The following is a 6,907-nucleotide window of genomic DNA, read 5'->3' as shown; positions in this document are numbered from 1 at the left end:
TCAATTAATGAGGGAGATCAAGTGGTCCATGTTTTTTCCTATTTTCTGATTTTCATTTTATTTGATTTATTTTCATTAATTCATATTAATTTTAATATTGACCCAAAAAATATGAGACTTCCACCAAAAAATTTTAAATAAATTCCTCTTTCATTTTCTGAATTAATATTATTTTTTGCATTATTATTAATATTTTTCATGATTTAATTGATTTTGTGAATATTTTTAATTGTTTAAAAATAATTTTTAAGTTTCCAAAAATTATGAAATTTTTTCTCCAAGGTCCTTTGACCTTGTTTGACCTATGATAAATCTCATGGCCATTTCTTTGGTGTTTTGATGAGGTTTTAGGATTTTGACCAACCATAATTTAATTTAATGCATATTTTAATTGATTTTAATTGTTTAATTGAAAAATAAATTGTGTTGAGCTTTTGATATTGACTTGTTGAGTTTGACTTCTGTTGTTGGGCCTTGGTCAAGGTTGATTTGACTTTGTTGAGTTAAAGCCATTAGATTTAGGGGATTGATGAAATGTACATTTCATCTCCCAAAATGAATGAATGATTTTAATTTGGTAAAAATCCTCCTTTGACCAATTTGTGTTAATTCTATTTCCCCTCCCTCTTCATCTTGATCCTATTCTCATTTCATTCATGTCATGGACCTATGATATCTCTATATCCTAAGGCTAGTTGATTGCAAAATCAACATAAGTATGGATGAGATTAGGTCCACTCTTTTGCATATTCTTTTTGTGTGTGGTATATTTTAGGAGCATATTTCATTGTACTATATCTCTAACATGCATTAACACCAAAATTTCTATTGCCCAACCTCAAATAGTTGTGACTTCTACATAAGTCCAATTACGATTGCTTAACATAGCGCTAAATTTGTGGCACAAAAAGGCATAGCATTCTTGTAGGTGAGATTGAAGGATTTTCTAAGTTGTCGTTACCATTGACGTAGTTGACTAGGAAAGGTCAAGCTTTCATTTGGACTTCGCAGTGTGAAGCGAATTTTCAAGAGCTTAAGAAAAGATTGACTATGTCTCCTATTTTGATTTTACCGGATCCGTTAGAACCTTTCGTTGTGTATTGTGATGCTTCTTTGTTGGGCTTAGGAGGTGTTTTGATGCAAAAAGGGCAAGTGGTAGCTTATGCTTCAAGGCAACTTAAAGTTCATGAGAGGAATTATCCGACGCATGATTTAGAGTTGGCCGCCGTTGTGTTTGTGTTGAAGCTTTGGAGACATTATTTGTTTGGATCAAGATTTGATATGTTTAGTGATCACAAGAGTTTGAAGTACTTGTTCGACCAGAAAGAATTGAACATGAGGCAAAGAAGATGGTTGGAATTTTTGAAAGATTATGATTTTGGTTTGAATTATCATCCTGGAAAGGCGAACGTTGTAGCCGATGTATTGAGTAGGAAGTCATTGCACATGTCTATGTTGATGATTCGAGAGTTTAAATTGTTGGAGCAATTTAGAGATTTGAGTTTGGTTTGTGAAGCGACGCCTTCGTGTGTTAAGCTTGGTATGTTGAAGCTTACGTGTGGCATTCTTGACGAGATTAGAGAAGGTCAGAAGTCAGATTTGAAATTAGTCGATGTTATGACATTGATTAATCAAGGCAAAGGTGGTGACTTTCGGATTGATGAGAATGGTATCATGAGGTGTCGTGATCGAGTTTGTGTTCCGGATGTTGCGGATTTGAGAAAGAGGATTCTTGAGGAAGGGCATAGGAGTGGTCTAAGTATTCATCCTGGTGCTACTAAAATGTATCAAGACTTGAGGAAGATGTTTTGGTGGCAAGGTATGAAGAAGGAGGTAGCGGAATTTGTGTATTCATGTTGGACATGTCAAAAGTCAAAGATTGAACATCAAAAGTCGTCTGGTTTGATGCAACCGTTATCTATTCCCGAGTGGAAGTGGGATAGTATCTCTATGGATTTTGTTTCGGGTTTGCCGAGAACATCGAGTATTTGTGAGGCGATTTGTGTCGTTGTGGACAGGTTGACGAAATATTCTCATTTTATTCCGATGAGGATGGATTATTCGATGGAGAGACTTGCTAAGTTGTACATCGAGAGGATTGTGTGTTTGCATGGTATTCCGTCGAGCATTGTTTCGGATAGAGATCCGAGGTTCACTTCGAGATTTTGGGAAAGTTTGCAAAGTGCTTTGGGTACGAAGTTGCGTTTGAGTTCGGCATATCATCCGCAAACTGATGGTCAAACGGAGAGGACTATTCAGTCACTTGAAGATCTTTTGAGGTCTTGTGTTTTGGAACAAGGAGGAAATTGGGATAGTTTCTTGCCTTTGATCGAGTTTACGTATAACAACAGTTTCCATTCGAGTATTGGAATGGCACCTTTTGAGGCTCTTTATGGTAGAAGGAGTAGAACTCCTTTTTGTTGGTACGAATCGGGAGAGAGTGTTGTGGTTGGACCCGAGTTGATTCAAGAGACTACGGATAAGATTAAGATGATTCAAGAGAAGATGAAGGTTTCTCAGAGTCGTCAAAAGAGTTATCATGATAAGAGGAAGAAGGCTCTTGAGTTTGAGAAAGATGAGAATGTGTTTCTTCGAGTTACGCCAATAACGGGTGTTGGTAGAGCTTTGAAGTCGCGTAAGTTGATGTCGTGTTTCATTGGTCCTTATCAGATTTTCGAGAGGGTAGGTGAAGTAGCATATCGGATTGCATTGCCACCGTCACTTTCTAATCTTCATGATGTGTTTCATGTGTTTCAATTGAGGAAGTACGTTGCGGATTCATCGCATGTTGTTCCATTAGATGATGTTCAAGTGAGGGATAACTTGACGGTTGATACATCACCTATGCGAATTGAAGATCGAGAAGTGAAGAAGCTTTGTGGTAAGGAGATTGCTTTGGTGAAAGTGATATGGGGCGGAGCCGCCAATGGCAATATCACTTGGGAACTCGAGGATAAGATGAAGGAATCGTATCCGGAGTTGTTCGTGTGAGGTAATTTTCGAGGCCGAAAATCTTTTAAGTGGGGGAGAGTTGTAACAACCCAAATTTTTAGTATTTATTTCTTATATTATTATTATATTTTATTTTTTTAGTTGGAGTGTTAATTAATTAATTGGTTGTTAGGTAGTATCATAATTGATTATATTAATTAACTTGGTGTGTATACTGTGTTGGTTTAATTTATTTGAACTAAATAGAAATATTATAATAATAGGTCTTATTGGGCCTAATAATTAAATTAGAGGTATCATTCTTTAAGCCCAAATATAATACTAGAATAGTAAGAGGGGAGGAGAGTGAGAAGTAGGATTCATTTGGTCATTTGACGGCAACAGAGAAAGAAAAGAGGAAAAGTAAGGAGAAGAGGAGAAGAACAAGGGAGAAGCTAGGGTTTCTAGAAAATTGAAGAGGTAAGGGGGAGAATCCTTATTATTATGGGTTAGTATAATTGGGTCAATGGGTAGAAGTATCTTTAGGTTAAAATCCCTAATTTTGTATGGTTGTTTGAAATTGTTAGGTTTTGATGAGTAATCTTTGATTTGTGATGAGTAATTATGTTTGGAACTGATAAATGGGTGGAATTGAGGGATATATTGAGAATCCAATTTGATAATTTCTATTGTAGCACCACTTCTCTCGTTAAGAAAAAAAATCAGATTTTAACCGTGTTAACCGGTTACTATAATAGTGTTAACCGGTTACGTGCTCAGAAACTTTTCCTGGAAATTGAATCTGTTTAGGTGTTAATCGGTTACCCTAAATGTGTTAACCGGTTACTTAGTTAAAAATATGCCAAATATTAAATTCTGTTTTTTAGAGTAACGGGTTACTCTAAAAGCGTTAACGGGTTACTTAGTTCAAAATCTGCCCAGAATTGCATTCTGTTTTCAGAGTAACCAGTTACCCAAAATACGTTAACCGGTTACTTAGTTAAAAAAATCTGCCTAGGAATTGAATTTTGTTTTCAGGGTAACGGGTTACCCAAAATACGTTAACCGGTTACTTAGTTAAAAAATCTGCCTAGGATTTGAATTTTGTTTTTAGGGTAACGGGTTACCCAAAATACGTTAACCGGTTACTTAGTTAAAAAATCTGCATAGGAATTGAATTCTGTTTTCAGGGTAACGGGTTACCCAAAATACGTTAACCGGTTACTTGCTGTGAAAAAGGGAAAATTGAGGATTTTTAATGCTGTAATCATTTTGAAATGAAATCTAATTGTGCATATTTAATAATTAGTTTATATATGTGAATAGTGGATTGTGATGAATGTGTATATGTACCATTGGTGGATAATTCATAGAGTTGAATTATGGTGATATGTGGAAGGTTAAGATGGTAGAGATGATCTTAATTGCATATGTTGTTGGTATTTGTACATTCATTCATGGCATGGTCGGCTTCATGGTGGAAGCGGTGAAACTGTGGGTTCACATAGACGTTGATCCTTAATTGGAAATAGGCGTAGCAGACGTTGATCCTTAATTGGAAATAGACGTAGTGGCTTGGATTCTAGATATTGAATCGGAAACGGTGAAACTGTGGGTTCACATAGACGTTGATCCTTAATTGGAAATAGGCGTAGCAGACGTTGATCCTTAATTGGAAATAGACGTAGTGGCTTGGATTCTAGATATTGAATCGGAAAGCGGTGAAATTGTGGGTTCACATAGACGTTGATCCTTAATTGGAAATAGGTGTAGCAGATGTTGATCCTTAATTGGAAATAGACGTAGTGGCTTTGATCTTGTCCAGATCGGAAGTGTGGCTTGGATTCTAGATATTGAATCGGAAAGCGGTGAAACGTTGGGTTCACATTGCGGTACCACATACATAGAGTCACATGTCTTGCATTGAGTCACATTAGAGTTATGTGATAATTGAATGTATGCATTGATGTGATTGTGATGTGTGTATGAGATATGGTAATTGAATTTGGTGATGTTTGGATACATAACTTGGCAAAATATGTGATTATGTGATAATTGTAGTTATGTGTATATTTGGGAATATAGTATTGGATTTGAATATTATACTCCTTGAGTTTTGATGGATGTTTGAAACATGTGAAATAAATATTGGTTAGTATTATTTACATGGTTACACGAAGTGTGATGAATTCCTTTAATTGTTGATTTAATCATTGTGCTATATTATACTTCTTCATAATGATTTGAATTCTCATCCTTCTGTTTGAATGTTTCCTTTACATGGGCATCGTGCAGATATTCAAGAGTAGTATTGCTGAAGTAAGTGGACGGTAGCTCACTCGAGATTTAGCCGGAGAGTTTCCGTGTTTTGGTTTAGAGACTAGGTAGTGAGTCAATGCTCTGGTCATGTAACACGGGATAGATTAGTAGTATCGAACTCATATCTTATTTGGATATGTATTATGTTATTACTCGTGAACATGTTTAATTGCAATTGCTGTTTGAGAGGCCATAGTGCCAAATAGTCTGGATATGATTTTATTATATCTTGAGGAGATTATTGAGAGATGATCATGGTATGGGACATGAATCATTTTATGAAATACATGAGTATACATTATTTTCCGCTGCGAACGCATATTCTTGATGACTCATGATATTTGAAGTGTGTTATTTTAAATGACCAGGTGTATTGTATATCGATGATGAATGTTGTTGGTTTTTGAAAGCTTTTAGTTTTTGAAAAGGTCGATGTGACGCCTGAAGGTGAGAAAAACAAGAAAGGGGGGTTTGAATTGTTTGGAAAATAAGCGCTTTTTCAAAATGAAAATCACACAAGGATTTTTATACTGGTTCGCTTATAACACAAAGCTACTCCAGTCCACCCGGCCAAGGTGATTTCGCCTTCAACAAGGACTTAATCCACTAATCTTGAAAGATTGATTACAAACAACGTCTAAGAGAAAGATCTCTTAGTCCTCTCAAGTATACAGACTACACAGAGTCACTTGAGGAAATACAACAAAGATAAAAACTTATGTAATCTATAGTGCTTCTAAGATAAGCAAATATTACACCAGTAAGAACAAAGTGTTTTACGTTTCAAGCAAAAGCTTTGTGAAATATTGAGAGAGATGAAGAATGTTTTTTGTGTATGCTTGTTTTCTCTAACCTCTCAAAGTTGATTGTTGTCCTTTATATAGGAGAGAAAGAGCCGTTGAAAAATCATAGCAGATAATAACTCTTGAATAATAATTAGTGCCATAACTTAGGTTGTTTGTTGCCAAAACAACTTTTTCTCCTTGAATGACTACTTTCCAAATATAGTTCCTATTCATTTGAATTTGGAGTTAACGTCTCTTTCTGTATTAGGAAGTCCATTTCCATAACTTTATTTGAAGTTAACGTTACTCTTCCTTATTTAGCAATTCCATAATCAGAGTCTTCGTGTTTCTGGAGATCTTGGAATCTTGCTATCTAACTTCTGATGTTGATCTCTTTTGAGTTCTGATGGTTTCTTCAGATAGCGCTGAGAACTTCTGGAGTTTGACATACCGTTGTTCAGAGTCAGAACTTCTAGAGCGTACTTCTTGTTCAGATGCTTCTGATATTTTGCTGTTTTGCTCAGAGTTAGACTTTCTTGAACGTGTTTCTACTTCAGAAGCTTCTGGTCTTCTGATAATTTGTATCTGATATGATTCTGTATCTGATGATTTCTTCCTTCTTTCCTTAGAACCCTGCACACTTAGAAACTTTTCGTTAGGGTGTCATTTTTGGTTTCATCCTTTGTTATCATCAAAATCATGGAATCTGTTGTAGAACAATTTTTGTTCTTACAATCTCCCCCTTTTTGATGATGACAAAACAAACTTAATTAGCAGATGAAACATAAACAATATCAGATCAGATAGACAAGAGCTCCCCCTGAGATAGGCTAGGGAGTTCAGAAGTTCTTACCAGAGCTTCCAAGCAATGA

The sequence above is a fragment of the Lathyrus oleraceus genome, chromosome 3 (genome assembly GCF_024323335.1).
Source record: "Lathyrus oleraceus cultivar Zhongwan6 chromosome 3, CAAS_Psat_ZW6_1.0, whole genome shotgun sequence".
Taxonomy (NCBI): domain Eukaryota; kingdom Viridiplantae; phylum Streptophyta; class Magnoliopsida; order Fabales; family Fabaceae; genus Lathyrus; species Lathyrus oleraceus.
The sequence above is the reverse complement of the archived record's forward strand: the minus strand, read 5'-3'. Positions refer to the sequence as shown.